We start from the raw sequence: 21,412 nt of genomic DNA, 5'->3' as shown, positions 1-21,412 counted from the left end.
AGAAACTCAAACTTCATCAACAGAAACTCTAAGGAAAAAGAAACAGGGAGGAAAGCCACGATGTCTGAGCCAAAACTAGAGTGAACATCGCCATTGTCTTTCCGAGATGGAACGCACTTAACGATGAGAAGGGACTGTGGAGAGATGTAGAAGTGGCTCTTTTTTCTGTTGGACTGGTAGGTTTCACTACCATTTATTAACTGCAGTCTACATCGAATGTCTTTATTATTATGTTGGGCCAGTGCCTACATTGAGGTGCAGCTTGTTAGATCTATTGCTAGCTAATGTTAGCTTGGGTTAGGGTTAGGGTTAGGGTTAGGGTTACCCTAAACCCTAACCCCAACTCACGCTGACTGGCTTATTAGCCAACTTTCCTAGGCCTTGGCTATATTTTGTGAAAGCCAATTCAATTGTGGCTGTGTGTTTGCTAGCTGCTAATTTTAGCTGCACACACTGTGACTCTGTCTTCAAACGCTGGCTGTGTATTCATGGCAAGGCAATTATCGAATGTAACTGATGTAACATTATGAAATCCCTGACATCTGTCATACCTAGCTAACAAACTCAGCCAACTTTTGAAAGGCAATTTTTTGGTCGTGAAACATTGGGCAAACATTTCACAGCTAATTCAGATAACACCAAACTAAAGAGTTATCACATTGTTTTATAAAACTTGTTGGATATATTTATATAGTGTTAATATTACCGTCTCTGTAGACGTGGGTTGCTTGTAGGCACCAGCTTCATTTGTTTGTATTTGTAGTCGTTTCATTACTCTTAGTAGAAAAGCCTATGCTTGTATGTTTGGGGATGTTGGAGCTGCTGTCAGTCCAGTGACACAGTACTGGTGACACTGCTGCAAAGTGATCACTGGGAAACGCAGTGCAAAGGACCAAAGCAATGACTGATTATTACCCAAAAGTGTCACCAAAATCAAGAAAAACAGGAATCTTGCGGGTTATCACTTTAAATGAATGGTCTTTCATGTCATCTCTTTTATTCTGTGGTGCACTATGATGTATTGCAATCTTTATGGATTAGATATGAGAATGTATAGCCTACATCAGACAAATCTGTCCTCTCTCTCTCTCTCTCTCTCTCTCTCTCTCTCTCTCTCTCTCTCTCTCTCTCTCTCTTTAAGCCTTAAGCCTCCTGACCTCTAGTGAAACAGGGTGATATAGTGATCTGACTCCTTTGGTGAAATTGATATTGTTGATGGTGACCTTGATACTGATATTGTTTATTGATTTAGATAGTGTTGGTGATCTCAGTTTGCAGAATATTGTGGTGTCACAGTTTTATTTGTTGTAAAATTTACTTCAGATTGTGTCAGTTGATGTTTTTGTCGTTTCATTTTCATTGCAAGACCCATGAGCAGCTTGTAACTTTGGACTTAATTGGACTCACTTTGAAGTGTATTTGGTTGTGACAAGGAGCTCTTTCATAACAGACTCAGCAGACAAATGCATTAATACATCAAGGACAATGCGAAGGAAAGGTAATGCTCTTACATCAATAAATGGACGTGCATTATCTTGTAATTTGCCTGATTCTACCTTTGAAGAGGAAAAAGCTGCATACTGAAAACACAAATGGCAATGTACAGGAAAATTATATTTGTGTTGCTTTTTGATGTTGAGTTAAGTCATCAAAATGATTAAGTATGTTTACGATGGCACTGTAGCACTGAATGTGATATATGTTTGTCCTATACACTATCACTTTTCCATATACTCAAGCAAAGTTGGATCACACCATTTTGTATGGTTCTATTGTGCTATGTACAAAGATTATGTGCATTGTTTATTTAGTTTAATATACTCTTTCTCAGTATCTCAGTATCTGGAATGTTTAGCAATACTCATCCTTTTTGTTTGAGATTGTATATGATGACTGTATTCACTGGGTAAAGAAATCACTTAAAGCTTATATATGTGATTGTTCCTTCAGGCCCATTCTCCCAATCGCTTCCCAATCACTGTCAGTGGAGAAGCTGTAGGCTGTACTTTGATAGAGCTAAGATGTGTAATCATTCTCCAATCAACACCTTTCTGTGGCTGCCCCAATTGCACCTAAATTAGAACTGGAACGGGTCCACAATTAATATTCAGTAATTTCATTCACCGTTGTTGTTGGTGGAAAATGGTATGTTTCTAGTGGTATTAAAGTTTCTAGTGATTCCAATTATTATTATTATTATTATTATTATTATTATTATTATTATTATTATTATTTATTCAGTCCAATAACTCAGACATAGATTGGTAACTTTTTTCCTAATTTGGCACATAGATCGTCCTGGTGAAACATAACCTGGACACAAACAATGGTAAGTTTAAGTCATAGAGATGTGAAACTTGGTACAGATGTATCTGGACGTGCTGAAAATGTTTGCCTCTAAGACCCATACTTTTTTGGTCACCATTTTGAATTTTTTGAAAAACCTTTATTGTTTATTGTTTATTTGGATCCCCATTAGTTGTTACCAAGGCAACAACTACTCCTAATGGTGTCCACATTAACTTTAAAAACTTTATTTAAAAAAAAAACTTCATTTCATGAACCACAGGTCAGAAAGGCACAAAATTTTGCAAGTACATTAATTGTGTGGCTCTACTTAGGTTGTTAGAGAGAAATTGTACAGGCTGGTCAGAAACATCATTTTAAAGAGATTTACCAAGCCACATGATGTGTTGAGATTTGCAGAAAATACAACCATTTGAACTTTTGTTGTGCTGTGATAATAACAAAGACTCTACCCACAGCTCCTTGGGGCAATCAGGGAACTCAGTGCATTCTTGGTCACGCTGTGGTAAACTGTTTATTGCTGCTAGCAGCTATATTTTCTCTTCTCTTCCTTCAGGAACAGGCTTTATAGAAAGTAAGCTGACTTAAAATGAATTTACCAAAGAATGAATCTCTGAATTAATTTACTACTCCTCAGTCATGATTTAATTTGATTTAATCCATTCTCTTATGATTTCATTATATTTAATTCATTCCCGACTTCATTCTCGACTTTGCCATTTACAGTCTTTGTCACGCGCGCTTTGTTTATCTGTGATGGTATATGGTAGTTGTGGGTAAGGGATGCTAAGATAAGCAGTGGAAAGGAATGTGTGTGCAACAAAAGAAGCATTGTCAATTAGGCTATTGCATCAGTTTAGTAAATCTATTTGCGTCACGATTGTCTGATATTGCCGTATACAGCATGGGAAGCACTGTGCTTCACTAGCAGAGATGAGCGGTGACTGCAAAGGTGAAAAGGCTGACAACAAAAACAGATTGTACTAGCTGATCTCTGCTCCTGCTTTGTGTCAAAACAAGGCCCTTGAAAAAATCTTGGTTCTAGTTTTGGAAAATTGCTACTCATGTTAACAAATGCTGATCCAACCGTTCTAACCACAGGAAGAATATAGAGAATTTCTTAAACTAAATGATATTCCCTTTTAACTATCAAGTCAGAAAACTTTAATGAATGTTAGAATTTTCTTGCATCTGCTCCTATGAGGCCGAGCGCCGTAGGAATTATAGATTCTCACTGTAATTTGATTTTGAAGTTATGGTCATAAAGTTGAACAAAATTAGCATAGCCCAAATTGTAGATTTAAAGTGTTTTTTCATCTCCTGCTAGGCAGAAGATTGCCTGGAGTTAAAGCCTCGCAGCCATTAGTTTTCTGTGAGAATCACACAGCTAATATGTGAGTCTAATGTGTGACCTTTAGTTTAAAAACAAACAAACACACACACACACACACACACACACACACACACACACATCTCGTAATTAGAGAGAGGGATTATACTTTGGTGTATAATGTGTTTCCAGTAACTAGTGTCTCATGCCTGCTTTGTCTGCCATGACATCAATGGATAAAACAGAGAGCAATAAAAGTATTTAAATGTTTATGCAAGAGGGGAGGCATGACTTAGATTTGGCGCTGTACCAAGTCCTGGCATCAGAAGATTATTTAGCTTGATTCAATTTACAGGACAGGATCAAACAAGGACACAATCTAATAAGTCACAATATGACTCCAACTAATGGCCAAATTAGAGATAAATTCCTATAGCTCATAATCTTCTATTGAAACTCTTTTTTTGGATCTTCACATTAGACTACAACACATACAACACATCTACAACTGCAGCCAAGGATGAAGCAGCAGAGAGGAGACAGGTAGAGGTATAAGGAAAATCCAAAAGAATTTTCAAATTCAATGTAAACTAATTTGATGGCTAAATAAAAGTAAAGAGAGTTTCTTGTTCTCATTTTATCCTCCACTGAGCATGGACATTTGCTCTTTTTAAAGTGTGATTCTCCTCATTCTGTCCAATGCACTTTAATATCACAACTTGTGTGTCGACAGTTGATAATAAAAAGCAAAATAGCAGGCGACATCCTGCCTCCCTCTCCACATTCACTGGCACACAGAGCACCTGCTCTGGACCTTAACACCCTCATCCACATTCCAATCCTGATTCAATATATGGTTAGATAGCAGGTCCTTTTATGATCTGGGCAAATACATAAATCACATGATTTTCTCTTCAGATAAACTGCACTACACTGAAGCCAGCCAGTTCTCTTCTCTATCTCAATGAACCAGATCCTGCAGTCGGCCTGTATAGAGCATACATCAAATGATGAGTGCTTTACAGTCGTATATCGAGACTCAAGAAAAGGAAAAAGGCCACACTCTTTTCAGAGTTACAGTAAGAGCTACCATTGTGAGATCATAATAAATGCAATACATGACAGCTTTTCTGCTCTTTTGAAAGACAATCATTGTATGTAATGAAACAAGTGCGCTAGTGCTTTATATAGGTGCTCAGATGGAGGGGAACGCATGATTGGAGCTAATTGCATGTCACCCATTTTTCTTTAAAATGATCTTTTGGGGCATTTTTTGCCTTTATTATATAGTTGAAAGTGAAGGGAGAAAAGAACGATTGGGAGAGAGAGAGGGATGACATGCAACAAAGGTCCTGAGCCAGATTCCACCCCAGGACATGGCGGCTATGGCTATGGTATGTCAAAATGCACTTTGTGCCCTTTGTAAGTTGCTTTGGACAAAAGCGTCTGCTAAATGACATAATGTAATGTAATATGTGCCATAGACCACTCAGCCACCAGGACGCCCCTCATGTCACCCATTTTTAACTGGAATATTTATCTGCGCTATATATATTTATAACCACCAGAAATTCATGGTGATTCAAGAAGATCGGTCGTAGAGATGCCAGTATTGGCGAACTCGCTTCGCTAATCTCTTTCAGATTGTTTTCTCATGAACATGCCTGAGCTGTGAGGGGGAGGGGTGGTGAACACATCTGTATCCCAGGAAAACTGAACTTTCTGCCTGTACACCTCCTGACCGATTTGTAATTGGAAAGACAATATGGGACTGAAATACTCTACAAACATTTGTATAGCAGGTGAACAATTGCTACATGGGAGTGGGGTTGCAAAGTTACACAAGCAGCTTATCGCATTGTTTGACAAACTATCACTAAATACCTAGCTAGCTATGTCATGTATATGACATTTCAAATTGGCCACGCCTATAAAAGTGCAGTAGAAGTGCAAAATTTAAAATTCATTTTCTGTGGTCGCTATTTCTGTGTTAATTTATGTGAGAAAAGGTTATGGGAGAAAAGGTTATGGGCAGTTAACAACACCGGTGTTGTTAATTGCCCATAACCTTTTCTGCATGATCATTATAATTTAATTATCTGGAAGTCACAAAATGCTAACAAGCTAGCAAACATGATCATGCTGTTTGACAGCCGTGAAAAGGTAACAACAAATTATTTACACCATATACATCTCGCATCAATTATTAGAACCCAGAAAATACAACCACAGAAAATGTCAATTTTTTGCTTTGCCCATAGAAATTGAATAGGGTTTCGCTCTTGTAGACATGGACTTTTTGCTGCGTCATAGAGCAAAATAAAAGGTGTTCATTACCTGTGCAGTTCATGTGTAGCATATCTGAAAACATGCTGTAACTAGATGAAGATAGATATTATTAAAGATATTTTTATTGTGCTTGTTCACTCCAGACATCTTCGCTAGACATCATACTCTGCTTTGACAGGCACCACCCACTGTGCTGTTTCATGTGCTGCACAGGCTGTCGACTTGTTAATAAGGTTTATTAAGGAACAGGTTATTATCTCTGCCTGTTAGTCTTAAAAGGGGGATATTATCTTAATGTTCTGCTTTTTTTCTTTTCTTTTTTGTTTTGTCTTGAGAATATGTGAAAAGTGAAATGTGAAAAGAAAACTAAAAATAAATAAAATGCTTAAAAAAGGGAGAAAAAGAATAAAGAGTGATTTTTGTGGCTGACGAGGCTAAATCCCAAATGTCGTCCCAGCCATCCTTGGACTCTCAGACCATTAGACACTGAAGCACACTCTCACTAAGTCTGGGACGGATAAGGGCTATGAGGTCAGAAAATCCCTCCAGAGCGTTAATGCAGATTCTCTTGAGCCCTTTAATGGAAAATTATTTCAAACAAGATAACTGACCACTTTACTGTGCTTATATAAAAATCAGTCAGAGCATGAATGCAATGTCACATGTCAAGGGTGTATTGCAATTATGATATTCATTATGTTCATCAACCAGTTTATTAACTCTTTCATTTAAGCTCTGTATCATTACATTGTATATGGGCTCTAATGGATGCCAAATGTTTTTTTGAATGCATACAGTGAGGTTTGTAAATCATTTATAAACATTATAAACAGTTGTGAATGCAGAAAAAAGGCTTGTAGTTGCACATCAACTTTTGTAAATGACAGGCACAACACAAATGTAACATACTAATTCAAATACAGCATTTTGGCACAGACTTGACACAGCAGTCTAATTGACCAATGGGGATGCTGGATTTAACATAGCATTTGGCTATCCAATCAAGGATCAATGTAGTCTGAACACTGAGCGTGGTTGCCAGTTCTGTTTACACCGAGGATTGCGCATATCGTTTATCGCTTTTGAACAAATCCCTCCTATAATTTTTTAGCTTGTTGTAAATTCTCCTAGCTTGTTTTGTCCTTATTTGAGTTGGGCCAAAATCAAGCAGGCCAAGCAGCAAAAGCGGACTAGATCAATACAAGTAAGCAATTCAGGCTAGAGCTGTGATGACTACAAGCTGCAAAACATTTGTGAACCTCACTGTAAGCATTCAAAAAACCATTGTCACCCATTTGAATCCATAATTGTATCTTCAAGTTAATTTTCTGTCTTTTCTTCACCCCTCTTGGACTTGTGAAGTTGACCATTCAAAAATACATCAACCCATTAGGAATCATTCAATGAGTCCAGACCTCTGACATCATAATTGAAAATCAGCCATTGTAGTTAGGGATATTTATGTAGATCTTCCTTTGAATTTCACTTATCTAATTGGGTGATTTTGACCACAGGCTCAGACACATACAAAAACAATTTATAGAGTAAAATTCAAATACCTTCTTAAAAATCCTTGTACATATTGATTCATAAATTCAATTTATTTACTGCTGAAAGACAGAAAAATGAAACTGAATAATTAATTGACACATTTAATGAACAGTAATTGCTTTATTTACAGTTTCATTAGCTGTGCCATTTAAATGTGTCTATTAATTAATCAATTGGAATTAATCTCCGAACAAGACTATAATAATTAGGTCGGCATGCTTGAAGCTCCATCGGACACAAGTTATGAAGGAGAATCTTCTGAAAAGCCAATTTAATTAATATGATACGGTCATCAGTGTTAGAGGGATCCCCGGCTATTTTGCCAGCACTCAAACTGTTCTGCATAAATGTTTAGACAGCTTCTCAAATTGTCCGAGACCTGCGAGAGTCTCTGTCTGGGCAGCTTTTCATTTTCACCTTTTACCTCATATTCACAGTTATGTCCATCCTCGATTAGAAAAAGTGAATCTAATAACTGTCTAATAAATGTTTTTAAGTTGAACAGGAATATTCATTTCTGAATGGCTGAACGTTTCCAAAGGGATATCCGATCATTTAAAGTCAAAGCCAATATTTGCAATGGCCAATCAATTTAAGAATCTGAACGACACCTCTATGCTTTAATTTTGCCTCAGTCACCAAGGGGCAGTTTCATGTTTCATAGGCGGACGGCATGGCCCGGGGAAATCCAACCCAGGTCCACAGGGTGAGAATCCAGACGAGAAATGGAATATGATTCTCTGTAAATAGCAGTGATCGGTGAAACAAAATTAAATGAAGTACGGCTATGTTATTCCTCTCTATTCATGGCACACAAAAACATGATGATAGGGATCTCTTTTTGGTGTCAGCTTCATAATTTGAAAAATAAGCTGTTAGGTAATTATAGAAAATTGTCAAAAGTCATTTTATTTGATTTTGAAATGAAATTAATAAAAAAAAAACCCCAAAAACATCTCATCCTTGGAAAGCATGCCCTTGTAATGAACTAAAGAAATGGCCTTCAAGAAAGTCTGTGCATGTCTCTTTTGAAGCGATTGTGAAAACATTATTCTGGAATTAGGAGAGGCAACTGACTGCAAAATTCCCGGTATTTGGTCGATTGTGCGCATCACTGTTCAACACTGGCAGGCATTTGTGCATCGAACTGAGCATGAAGGCAACAGTCATGCCTCCCGTTCAGTGAGACATAATGACCTGCCTTGTGCTGATAAACACCTTCCCCTGGGCCTCGCCGAAGATGAATAGTCACAAAGCAAGCTTGTATATCCACTCCTCATGCACTCTGCAGTAAAAAAAATATTGAAAGCTGTTTTGAAAGAATATTTTGGGGAATTCCTGCATGACTTAAGGACCAATTAAGTTTACTGAGGTCTTGTGAAGGCTTTCAGTACAGACCTTCACCCACTGGTTCGTACTAGAGAGAAGTCAACTAAACAAAGTCTGCAAGCTGCTTCAGAAGTGTTAGTGAGATTATTAAATGTATTGCACTGCTCTACATTATAAATAGAATAAGTGTAACATGGCTGTGTAATGGGCTCTCCAGCTTTTCTTATGGATTCACTGCATAAAGCGTTTGGATCTGGCTTTGTTTTCTCAGTAACCTGAGTTCAGCACGCTTTCCTATGCTTGTTAGAGCAGTGACAGCAGTGATTACACCCACGCACCGCCATGTTGTTTCAAGGCAACGTCCCATGATGCCTTGCACGTAGTGTTTTAGCAATGTGTTAGGGTTAATGGTTTTGTTGTTGCTGTTCTAATTACACTTTCCAGTATTTCTGTTACAATTTCTTTTAGTGTGTCTGTTATATTTCTATATAGTAGATGACCAGTGTAATGATTGTTATAAATAGCCGACCGACCTGTTGCTTTGGTGTGTCGACTTCTGATAAAAGCCCTCACTCCAAATGAGAAAGTTACGTCTGTAGCCATGGAGACAGACACTCATGGCCTTGTAAAGGCTAGGGGTGAGCCCACTGCAGACAAAACAACTATCTGGTACGGATATTGTGTTTTTTCTGACTACGATTGTCATCTGATCATTTTGGGCTTACACCCGTGATCAGAGAAATCACATTTGTTTGTGGACGGAGCAAGGCAGCGTGAGCTCACTGCACCCCACTGAAGAGGCATTTGGCAGGAGATGGATTTGTTTTACTTGTAGGCTCCGAGCAACAGACTTTCACTACAAAACCTTTAACAGACTTGCACTAGAATATCAATATTTTGTACACTTTCTAAAACATGACTGCCACGTGTAACACCTTCCTTCATGACCCTTACATGCAAGCAGCGCAGGTGTAGCATGTAGTAGGTGTAGGTGAGTGCTAATCTAGTTTAGTACTGTGTTGCTAAGGATATGTTTTGATAAACTAATCATTCCTTTTTGCATGGTATTTGGAAGTCTCCATGACTGATAGACCATGCTTGTTTTAGTTAGTTACAGTAAATCATGCAGTGTTGCACCAACATTTTCTGGTGGATCTCTAAAGGCCCTGACACACCAAACCGACTTCAAAGAACCAGCGGCGACGAAGGCCGACTGTTGCGTCGCCTCACTTCGCCTGTGTCTGGTCCAAAAAGTTGCACTTGAACACACCGCAAAGACTACAGCCGACGGCCAACTAGCACGTACGTTCTGCGCCTGCGTGAGGGGAAATAACTCTCCATACCTTATGTCTGATAAGAAGTTGCAAATGGCACTGGCGTTGTCAGCCCTTGGTCTTTTGGTTGTGGAAGAAGAAAGGAAGAGGCGGAGGCTCTTTCCTTTCCTGATCTCTCTCACCGACGGCTCCGACGCCGATTCAACATGCTCAATCGGCCGAAAAGACGCCGACAGGGTCCGACTACTGCCGACGGTGCGGGACACACCGCAAAAACTAGGGACACCGACGCTTACCGACGGCCCGACATTGCCCGACGGCCGACCGTCGGCCTGGTGTGTCAGGGCCTTTAGAGATTCATGATTATTCTGAATATGAAGATACTATGTGTTAAGGCCCTGACACACCAGGCCGACGGTCGGCCGTCGGGCAATGTCGGGCCGTCGGTAAGCGTCGGTGTCCCTAGTTTTTGCGGTGTGTCCCGCACCGTCGGTACTAGTCGGACCCTGTCGGCGTCTTTTCGGCCGATTGAGCATGTTGAATCGGCGTCGGAGCCGTCGGTGAGAGAGATCACTCTGATTGGTAGTTCGTGTTTTGCCTCTGGATGATTGGACTGATAAATTCCTTCAACATGTGGAACTGAACAGGAAAGAGCCGAGCGAAATTTTTAAAATCGGAGGTTTCATTTATCTCCAGCTCTCGAGACAGGTTCGGGAAAGCCCCTTGAGCCTGTCGCTGGAGTAACGTTATTCATGATTTCACCCATTTAGTGCGGTTTCTCCTTATTTTTCGCCTCCGCCTCTTCCTTTCTTCTTCCACAACCAAAAGACCAAGGGCTGACAACGCCAGTGCCATTTGCAACTTCTTATCAGACATAAGGTATGGAGAGTTATTTCCCCTCACGCATGCGCAGAACGTACGTGCTAGTTGGCCGTCGGCTGTAGTCTTTGCGGTGTGTTCAAGTGCAACTTTTTGGACCAGACGCAGGCGACGTGAGGCGACGCAACAGTCGGCCTTCGTCGCCGCTGGTTCTTTGAAGTCGGTTTGGTGTGTCAGGGCCTTAATACAAAGCAGAAGATGAACAGAAGTCTAATGAAGTCACAAGAAGTCAAATGAACAGTTGATTGCCTGTGAAACTTAAAGAAAAACATTTTAAACATTTCCATCCTCAAGAATCTGGTCCTGGACCCCAGTCTTCCCGTCTACAGGGAGTTCCAGGTAGCCTCTCTGCCCTGTTGCTCTGTGGGCGAAGCTTACCTTTTTATCATCCAGCTGAATCTTCTACTGGACCTCCATGCCCTTTCTCCACTTACTGTATCTCTTCGTCTTCTTCGTCGTGGCAAGCAATGAAATGAAATGAAATGGCTCTGTGGGCCTCTGCACGCTGCTTTGTACATTTGAGTTGTGGCATCACTGCTCCCACTAACCTAAAGTGTTGAAAAATAACTTTTCAGTTATTGGGTGAGTTACAGCCCATTTTCATAGCCACAGTATTGGAAGTGCTAGCGTAGCTAAAACTAGCTTCCTATTTACCTGCATTGCATAGATAACGAGGCAGACAGTCAGTGACCTGTTTTCTTTTCACGGTTACTCTTTTTAATTGTTAGTTATTAAGATGATTAGTATTCTTACCTTCATTCTAATTATTGTGTGTACTGTTTATTTTTATATTAGATGTTTGGTTGTAGTGTGTAATGATGCCGTTCGGGCTTAGCTAAATTACCATAGTAGCCTTAGCTAAACGCACAGGTCTCAGTAGCTTACTTGTGCCACATTTTGGTTTTAGAGCTTCGTGTTGACATTGGGCACGGCCATTTTGTGACCGTGCATGCCCATCACTGAAAAGCACAGATCCTGTGCAGACCGACGGCGCGTAGACGCCCTCTAGAGGCCGTGTAACGAAGCGCAGGCTTCGTGCAAACCGTCCATGAGTGAGTGAGTGAGTGAGTGAGTGACCTGAATTTGCCACTTTCTGCCCCCAGCTGCATGGCGCGGCGTGGGAAGAACACTTGGAGCAGATCTGCTGTTGATTATGGTCGTTGTTCACCCTAACGTGAGAGCAGACAGCCTGCAAATACAACTGTATATTGGAAATGCTACATCTTGTATAACAATTTCACACACTCATGTTTGTTTTAATACAAAACAGAAACCAGTCAATCAATCAGTCAATCAATCAACCAATATAGATGGATGATGTACTCTAGCTGTTTGTGCTTTGTGTATGTGGAGATCCCTGTTGTACTGTTGCCTTATTTTCTGCACCTGGTTGTATGTACTATGTGATGTGCATTGTGTTTTGTCATAGCTTTGTTGTTTCATCTGTTGTCTGAGATGAATTGCCTCTTGGAAATATCAAAGACCAACTCTACCCCACTCTGCTGTGCTTTTTTTTCCTACATGTGACACAGATCTAATTTTTTTTCAGAGTTGTGTGACAACAAAAAACACATGCAATCTGATCTTTTTCATTTGTTGCTGTACATTTGCACATGCATGTTGTTTCATGGTAGAGGTCTGTCACTTTTCAAACATTCAACAGTTAAGACAAAAAAAAAAAAAATCAGATCTGAGCAAAACATCAGAACTGAGCATTAAGGCCTGTGAACGCAGCCATTACTTCTCCCTTATCTGGAAGGTGTTTGAAGAATCATTCTCAATTTGTTATACTACATCAAAGACTCACCGCAATATCTCCACATCCGTTAAACACATTAGCTAACATGCAGTTATTGACGCCACTGGATGCAGTTACTTAGTCTGATTAAATGATTCTCAGTCTCAATGAGCAGAGGACCTTCCAGTCATTGACCAGCCGTGTGCAGGACGGTAATGTGAGGTGAAATAACTGAGATTGAATATTGATCAGATTCCTGTGTACAGCCCGTGAGGCACCTCGATGCAATCACTTCCACACTCCTTCTGAGCAATGAAGTGAATGACAGAGGATGCAGCCACACGGGCCCAGGTGTGATTTTTCATAATCGACGCACACAGCCTGATTTTATGAAACCAGAAACGAACTACTGCAGTGAGATTGGGTTAAGTTCAAGTGCTGATGCAGATGTATCGTAACTTAATTGTTTTGTTAGTCTATATTAAGGAAGGTGGGAGATGCAGATTAAAATAGAGGGGAACCGCTTGACTCTACTGAAATTGAAATGGGTTAGACTTTGTTCCATCCACTGAATAGAGCCTTTTTTTTGCAGCACAAGTTTAATTGAACTGTGTCAGCAGTGTTTAAAAAAAGTGGTGTTCGGGCTGAGAAAGTGAGTGTCTGAGAGGCATATTGATTAGCTGCTGCAGGAGGCAAGGATCCTCCTCATCACGCTTCCTGGCAACACCTCCCAGAAGCCATCTATCTTAATGTGATATGACAACCCTCAGCCTTATCAAAACTAAATCTGGACATCGATTTCGACATTCAATTTCAGCTTTGAAAAGCATTTTTCCGCTTTCATACGCACAGCCAGACGCGGCCTCACAGGTATGGGGTGTTTGCCTTGCTGAGAGGGACTCCTGCTGATGCCATACACAATGCGTGCCGGAAACTCGGGCCTATTGGCAATACATACATGTTTTTCAAGTTTCTTACTGTAGTTTGTATGCTATTTTCTTGGAAATTCAATATTTCTTGACCACCAGCCAAAGTCATAAATGGATTCTAAGCAAGAGGCTTTGCAGAGCGCAACACTGGAAAGGTCTTCCTCTGTTGGTCTTCAATAGCAAGGAAATGGAGTCCAGGGACAAAGCGATTCGCAGTTTTTCTATGTTTGATAATGTTCACTTCACACAGCAAATTCATCTGCAAAAGGAATCGCTGAGTAATTGAGGTTGCAGTGCACCTGTACTTCCCAGAGGATGTACTATATGAGCCGTGATGCTGAAGAGAAGGGATATAGGTAGAGCTATTGGCTCAGAATTGAAGAGGTAATAAAGGTTCAGGAGACGAGAGTTTTGGCAGCAAAAATCAGTAGACCAGGTTTAATAGGAACGCAAGCTCATGGGTAAAGGCAATGCATAAATCTGGGCTGAAGTTTAAAGAGTTTAAATACTACTTAGTGATGGGATGAATGGTGAGCTAAAGCTGACATATCCATGTGCAGTACAGTATATCACATATATAGGTAGTAAACTGCATATAGAAAAAGAACATAATTTAATCAGTCTTGGGAAATTGATGGGAGTGTGTGTGTGTGTGTGTCTGGTGTGTTGGCTCAACTGTCCCACTGCATTGTCCCACTGAGTGTATGGTGTTGTGAATGTAGCAGGTGCCTACATAGCTCTGTGAATCTGATGAAGTTAGGATTTGAGAGTGAGACGAAGGTAATCGTCGTTGTTGGGTGAAAACCTGGTTTATCCAAAATGTCATCTTTTCAGGAGCTAAGAAAAACAGCCGTTATCAGCTTGACCAACATGCATTTTTGAGTTTATCCAGTGGGGTTTGAAAGGGTTTCATAAACCCAAGAAGTCGGGGAATCTTCTCAACCCATAGAGGAACATGTAATCCTTCAATTGAAGTTAAGAAATAACAAAAATCTGAGTAACGAGGTTTTCACCCAACAAGGAAAAGACGATATGATAGGAGTCATATAGTGGGGCTTGTATACAGAGAATTAAGCTGAACATTGAGATCAGCACGAGAGAGAACGATGTTAATTCTAACAAACATCCTCTAAAACTATGAATAAGATGATGAATAAGGCTTTAATTGTGATATAATTTGCATATTAGTAAGCCGAATTCTGGCTGCTCAATGCTGTGCAATAGAGAGACCGGGATGTTTGGGTGTTTGGGTGAGTGGATGAGCGTCTGCACACGCTCATGTGAGTGTCTTTGTGTAGGAATGTGTGCACTTTTTTAGCCTCATCTACCATTACTGAGGACTACAAAGGATCCCTTTCAGCAAGGTTGCCAGTGTTTGGCATCCATCCTGCACAAAAAAGACTTAATGTCGCTCTCTGCTAACTATGGGTCCATGACTTCACTAAAACCTTAAATGAAAAGGAGTCTGAATTAATTGCCTTGTAAAATAATAGCATGGTAAGGATGGGAGACAAACAAATCAGCAACACTGAAGAGGGTTCGGAAAGTGTCAAGAGGTGTCGAAGAAGCTGTTACTCAGTAATACGATTAACTATGATGAGTTGGCAGCCGCCGCTTTTACGTAACCTTGCCTTGATGATATATTGAGGAGTGATGTGATTATGGTCTTACGGCTGTGTAAAAAGCATTCCATACTTCATTACAAATAAAGCTCAAACTCTACAAGCGGTGAGAAGAAGTTTGGAATTACCTGGATTTCTGCATTAATTGGTCCTAAAATGCGTCTGATCTTCATCTGAGTCATAACATCAGATAAACACAATGTGAATAAACAAATCACACACAAACAATTGTACTTTCTCATATTTTTATTGAAGACATTATTCGCAGTCTTGGCTGAGAAAAGTATGTGAACCGCTGGGATAATGACCTCTCTGAAAGGGGGTAATTGGAGTCAGGTAATCCAATCAATGTGATGACATTCAGCCCAGCTCTAGAAAAAAAAAAAAAAAAAAAAAAAAATCCACAAATTTTAGTTACCAATAGAGTCTGCTCTTCACAAGAGAGATCTGTTGGAGTGAAACATGCAGCTATCAAAAGAGATTGCGGAGGACCTCGGAAGAAGAGTTGTTGATGCGCATGAGGCTGGCAAGGCTCACAAAAACATCACACAAGACTTGAGCCTCCATCCGTCCACAGTCAGGCAGATAAATGGAAGAAATTACAGAAATTCAGCACTGTTGCTAACTTGCTACTTTCCCTAGGCGTGGGTGTTCACTGCAAAGAGCTGCGTGCAAATCTCAAGGAGGTGACAAAGAGCTGTAAGGTAACAGCTAAGGATCTGCAGACATCTCTTACACCTGCTAATGTCTGTTTTCATGAGCTCAGAATAAGAACATTGAGCAGTGGAGTTCATGGAAGGACACCACAGAGGAAACAAAACAGAGCAAAAACAAAACATGGCTGTCCATCTAAAGTTTGAAACAGACCAGCTGGATGTTTCACAATGCTACTGGAAAAGTTCTGTGGATTGATGAGGCAAAAGCTGAACTTTTGACAAGAAGACACAATGTTGTGTTTGGAGGGGAAAAAAACACACTGCATACCAACACCAGGACCTCATCCCGACCGTGAAGCACGGTGCAGGGAGCATCATGTGTTTGGGGCTGCTTTGCTGCCTCGGGGTCTGGCAGCTTGCAGTCACTGAAGGATCAGCGAATCCCAAATTGTGTTGTGAGATTCTACAGGAGAATATCAGGGCAACTGTTTGCAATCTGAAAGTTAACAGAGTTTGGGTCACACAGCGTGACAGTGACCCTAAGCAAAGAAGTAATCTACAACAGAAACTCATGAAAATTTGCATTTTGGAATGGCCAAGTCAGAGTCCTGACCTTATGCCAATTGAAATGCTTTGGCATTTGACAATACTTGAAGCGACCTGTTGGTGCAAGACATCCCAAAAATAATAATGAACTGAAATTGTTCTGTAAAGAGGCATTTTTAAAGTCAACGTGGTTTCACTCATTCCACTTATAGAGCACTACTGGAGATTGCAGCTAAAAATGGGTGATATGCAATTAGACTTAGACTGTGATTCTGCCTAAAACAGAACTATTGGCCTGAGAAGGTCTCTCCCCCTCTTCAGCTGAACTTAACCATCGACACCCACCGGCTTGCTCCTGTGACCGAGGTGCGAGCCAACCGAGAGCAGCGCAGAGAGTTTGGGCCTTTGGCAATAATCCCTCTTGCCAGTAATTTAATTGGGCTCTGATTCAATCACTGCTTCCTGGTAATCACTGAAATTCATTCAATTACACCATCAACCAATCAGGTCAATTAGGCCGCAAACTTTAGAGCTCTCATGATATCATCTCAGAAGTAATCTGATTGGATTTCGCAGCAGTGGCTGCAGATAATTGTGGCTGGGGGAGCTAAGGGGGAGCTTAATTATTAACAGCAGGTGCTAACTTTTTTCTAAATAATATAAAAAATAATAATAACAATTCAATAGACTAGGGTGTGAATTAGGCTATACTGCTACACAAGGAGGGCCACTGTTTCTCCATTGGGAGCCAAATCCCCAACCCAACATTATATTCATGCACGTGCTTCAATGAGCTGAAGACTGACTGTGTATTTAGACCTATGCCTATTAGACTGTATATGATATAACACCGAGTCCAGTTAGACACAAGGCTATGCAGCTATGCACACAATTTTAGACGGCAAATCAAGTGTTTATATAGTCAGAAGTTACACAAAAGATTTAAAAATGTGCTATATCAGACAAATGAATCACTGTATTAGTCATGTTAACAAACAGTGCCACATACACAGGCACATCCATTCATCATACAGTATGTGCTGTAGTAAAAAGCAATAGAACCATTCATATAGACAGCGCTACATAACAACCAGTTTTGCTACACAACAACCAGCCTACACAGACGGCACACCACTGACAGGACTGTACAGCGGACTGTGCTGGACAGCTTAAAAGTAGTTGCAAGGGCGGAGCTCTGACTCGACTCATTGCCAATGGTCTAAAAGCAAGCAACTGAGGAAACTCACTGTGTAGATGGTACTTCTCACATGATCACACTGTTATGATTGGCCCTCGACAACCAAAAAAATGTGTACTCAACTCACTAGTCACAGAAGAACGATCCGCCTGTTGTGGTTCACAGCAAAGCGGCCAATCACACTGTCAATGTCCAATCCATAGCTCCCATAGCTTGTTGATGCCAACATGCGTAACAGAAAGCTGCATCTGCCGTGACTTTGCTGAGAGCCAAATGGTCGAGTGGGGTACAACTTTAGTTGAGGACGCCTTGGTCCTTCACCTTGACTTAAATCCACCGGGCCAGTGGTGGGATTGCTTGCAGGGCTAGCATACAGGTTTCCTCCACACTTTCATTTCCAGTTGGAGAATTTTCCTCAATCTCCGAGTCCCTCTCTAGGCTTCGGGTCCCTCTTCCGCCATCACCTTCCTCTTCCTCCGTAGCGATAATGTTATAGGCCTCACCACCTTACCATTATCCATTTTTTTCACGTTCGGTCTATCTTGACACACCACAGTCCACAGCCAAGCAATTTAATTGAACACCTATAGCTTAATGATCCTAATCTATGTGATTCTCACAACAAAACTCTCTCCGAAACGTAATGAACAGAGCAACCAATCACACCACACTTTAACAGAGGTCAGTGGGATCTTTTTTTTTGTTATTGCAAAGAATAATAAACTTATTATATTTTCATATAGAAATTAGCCATGTTATATTCATTCTGTATCCTAAGTTTTATTTTTTTTTCTCCAAAGAAAATTGCAGGGGGTGCTTAGGGGGAGCTTGGCTCATTCCAGGGGTAGCTCAAGCGCCCCCTAGCCGCCGCGCCTGGGATTTCGGCTATCGGATTGGATCAAATCTTGAAAACGCACTGGCGACGGTGCAACACACCGCGGGCCAGGAGCTGTCACACCTCCATCTAAGAAGATGACTATTTGCTGTTTTGTCGCACATTGAACGTTTCACGTAGACTTCAAAATGACCACTCACCGAAATCACTACTTGGACAGTAATAACTAACGTTATATATACCACCTTTCCACCTTGTGTATAACACTTACGGTTTTGAGTCATAGCCTATTTTTATGTATTTTTATTTGTCCTTGTTGAAATGTTCCAAAACTGCATGTTTTATTAAAAATAAATATTATTTCTACCCACCACTTATTTAATTTGGTTGTTTTCTTCTCAAAAGTTACGAAGGAAGAAGGCTTGCTGGGAAATGCTAATTTGTTTGTCCAATGGCCTTGCTCCCTGTCATTTGTGATAACTTGCGTGGACGTCGTGACGTCAATTTTTTCTCAACGGTTCAAGCTTTTAGCAAGAAAAGAAAAAATATTTGCACCGGGGCCAATCACAATTATGTTACGCCACTGTGAAAATGGGTTGTTCAAAAGAAAAAAAGGATTCTGAAATTGGATTAGATCACGTAATCCAGTTTTGGTTTTGATCTGGATCAAACCTTCAGTATGTGTTGTTCAAAACTTTTTAGTAGGATTGGGATATCTTTGATCGAAAAAATCAGGATTATCCTGATCCCAGCAGAAGGGTGGATTCAGGGTGGATTTTAGGAACAAAATGTAACAAAACTTTAAATTGGTCAAATAATACAACATTTGTATCATGTAGTATACATTTATTTATATTTTGCACTTGATTTGTTTAACCGTTAGTGATAAAGTAGATAAAGTAGACATTAGGCTACCTATTAAGCCTTTCAGTACAGTAAAAAAAAAAAAAGGATTTTGTCCCCATAAAATAATCCCCCAAACAGCTGTCAATATCAAACAAAAATAATATATTTAATTTTAACTGTCATTTATCACTGTATATTAATTACAATGACACAATCATCAGAGATGAAGCAGTCAAAAGTTTCTAACAATTGCATCCCTTATTGCACGTCCAGTCAGTCCCTCATTCTGAGAGAACGCCGGAGGTTGGTCTGGGTCTTCAGCAGACTCAGGTGGATCATGAACGTCATCACAGAGAGGGACACTGCGCCTGGTAGCGATGTTGTGCAGGACAATACAGGCAAGTATTATGTTGCACGCTCCCTGTGGTTCCACTCGCAAGTAGTTTAGGCATGCAAAGCACCTCTTCAGAACTCCATTTAAATGCTCAATTGCACATCTTGTTTTGCAATAAGCAGTGTTGAAGCGTGCCTGCTCAGGTGTGTTTGCTGCAAGAAAAGGGGCCATGGTAGGAGTGGATAGGCACTGTCTCCTAATATTATGCCATCCGGTCGGTTGGTTTGGAGCTCTCTGTATAGAGCGCTCTCCCTCAGGATACGCGCATCATGGACAGACCCAGGCCACTTCACGACGCAGTTTGTGATGATGAGGTCAGCGTCGCCCACAAGTTGGATGTTGATGCTGTGCCTCCCCTTTCGGTTGACGTACTCCCACTCCCTCTCATGAGGTGCTTGTATATGCACATGAGTGCAGTCGATAACCCCAATAGTATTGGGCGTGTTCCCCAAAAGAAAAAGATGCAAGATGCAGATGCATAGAAGCGCAGGGCAATGAGGCCCTGTTCTTCCACAGACAGATCATGACTCCTTCGGGTTCTGCGTTGAAGTTTTAGCCTGACAAGGTCTGCAATGTACTTAATATCAGCATTCCCAAAGTGAAACCGAGCATACAGTTCCTCAGTGGTGTATTGCTCCAGTGGTTTTGTACGCTCAACGTACACCCTTTGACGGTATCCTCTCCTACCAAAACGGTGGTGGCGATGGACAATACCTGCCATGTCAGTGCCTCTCTGTAAGCCCTCTGAGAAAGGCTGAATAAGATGGTTGTGTAATTGGTCTTTTCAAACACACACCCATTAAACATCAATTAGCTGATTTGCTTTGGTTTGTGTTCAATTAAATCAATCATGCCCAAGGCCTATAAACTCTATGTTCACTACACCAAAGAGGTGGAACCATGGACTCAAAGGGACCTAATTTCACTGTTGCAGAAACCCACGCACTGCTGGAGGGTGTTAGGTGCCATTATGCCTCAATAACAGGAAGTTTTAATTCTACTAAGGGTGGAGAAGTGACTAACAAAACGAAAAAAGACATTTGGGTTGAAATCACCCAGAATGTGAATGCCATGGGGTCTGGCCAGAAGAGGACCACGGAGCAAGTGAAATTTAGATGGAAGAATCTGAAGGCCAGGGCAACAAAGGACCATGCTGAAGCAAAAAACACCCAAACAGGCAACAAGCCCTTTAGGAGAGGTGATTACACAGATGTGGTTCTTGACATTATTGGAGGTGAAAACTCGCAAGCTCTGCATGGGATTCAAGGTGTTGTAGGGGACGGTGAGCCCATGATTGTAGAGGAAAGCGAGCCAGTTCCTCCTAATGCAGAGGAAACATTTATTCTGGATCTCAGCCCTGTTATTGAGGAAGAAGGTGGATCCTCACTGGTAGAGCCAGTAGTTATTGCCACAGGAGCTCAGAAAAGAGGCTGGAAGCGTTCTTTGTCAAACAAAGATGATGATGCCTACAAGTCACTTCTTAAACGAGAAACCGAAAGAGCACAGATTCGTCTGGCAGAGGAACAAATCACTCTTACCCAACTACAGCAAACCAAAGCCAGACTTGAGATCCGCCTCCTAAAAGCAAGGCTTCAAAAAGCTGGTCTCTCCACAAATGAAGAACTCTGAACGTTCTTTATTTTGTTAACTATTGGACATTTAGCCATTTTATGATTTAAAACACGTGTT

This window comes from Centroberyx gerrardi, chromosome 16, assembly GCF_048128805.1.
Source record: "Centroberyx gerrardi isolate f3 chromosome 16, fCenGer3.hap1.cur.20231027, whole genome shotgun sequence".
Taxonomy (NCBI): domain Eukaryota; kingdom Metazoa; phylum Chordata; class Actinopteri; order Beryciformes; family Berycidae; genus Centroberyx; species Centroberyx gerrardi.
This window is presented reverse-complemented; position numbering follows the sequence as displayed.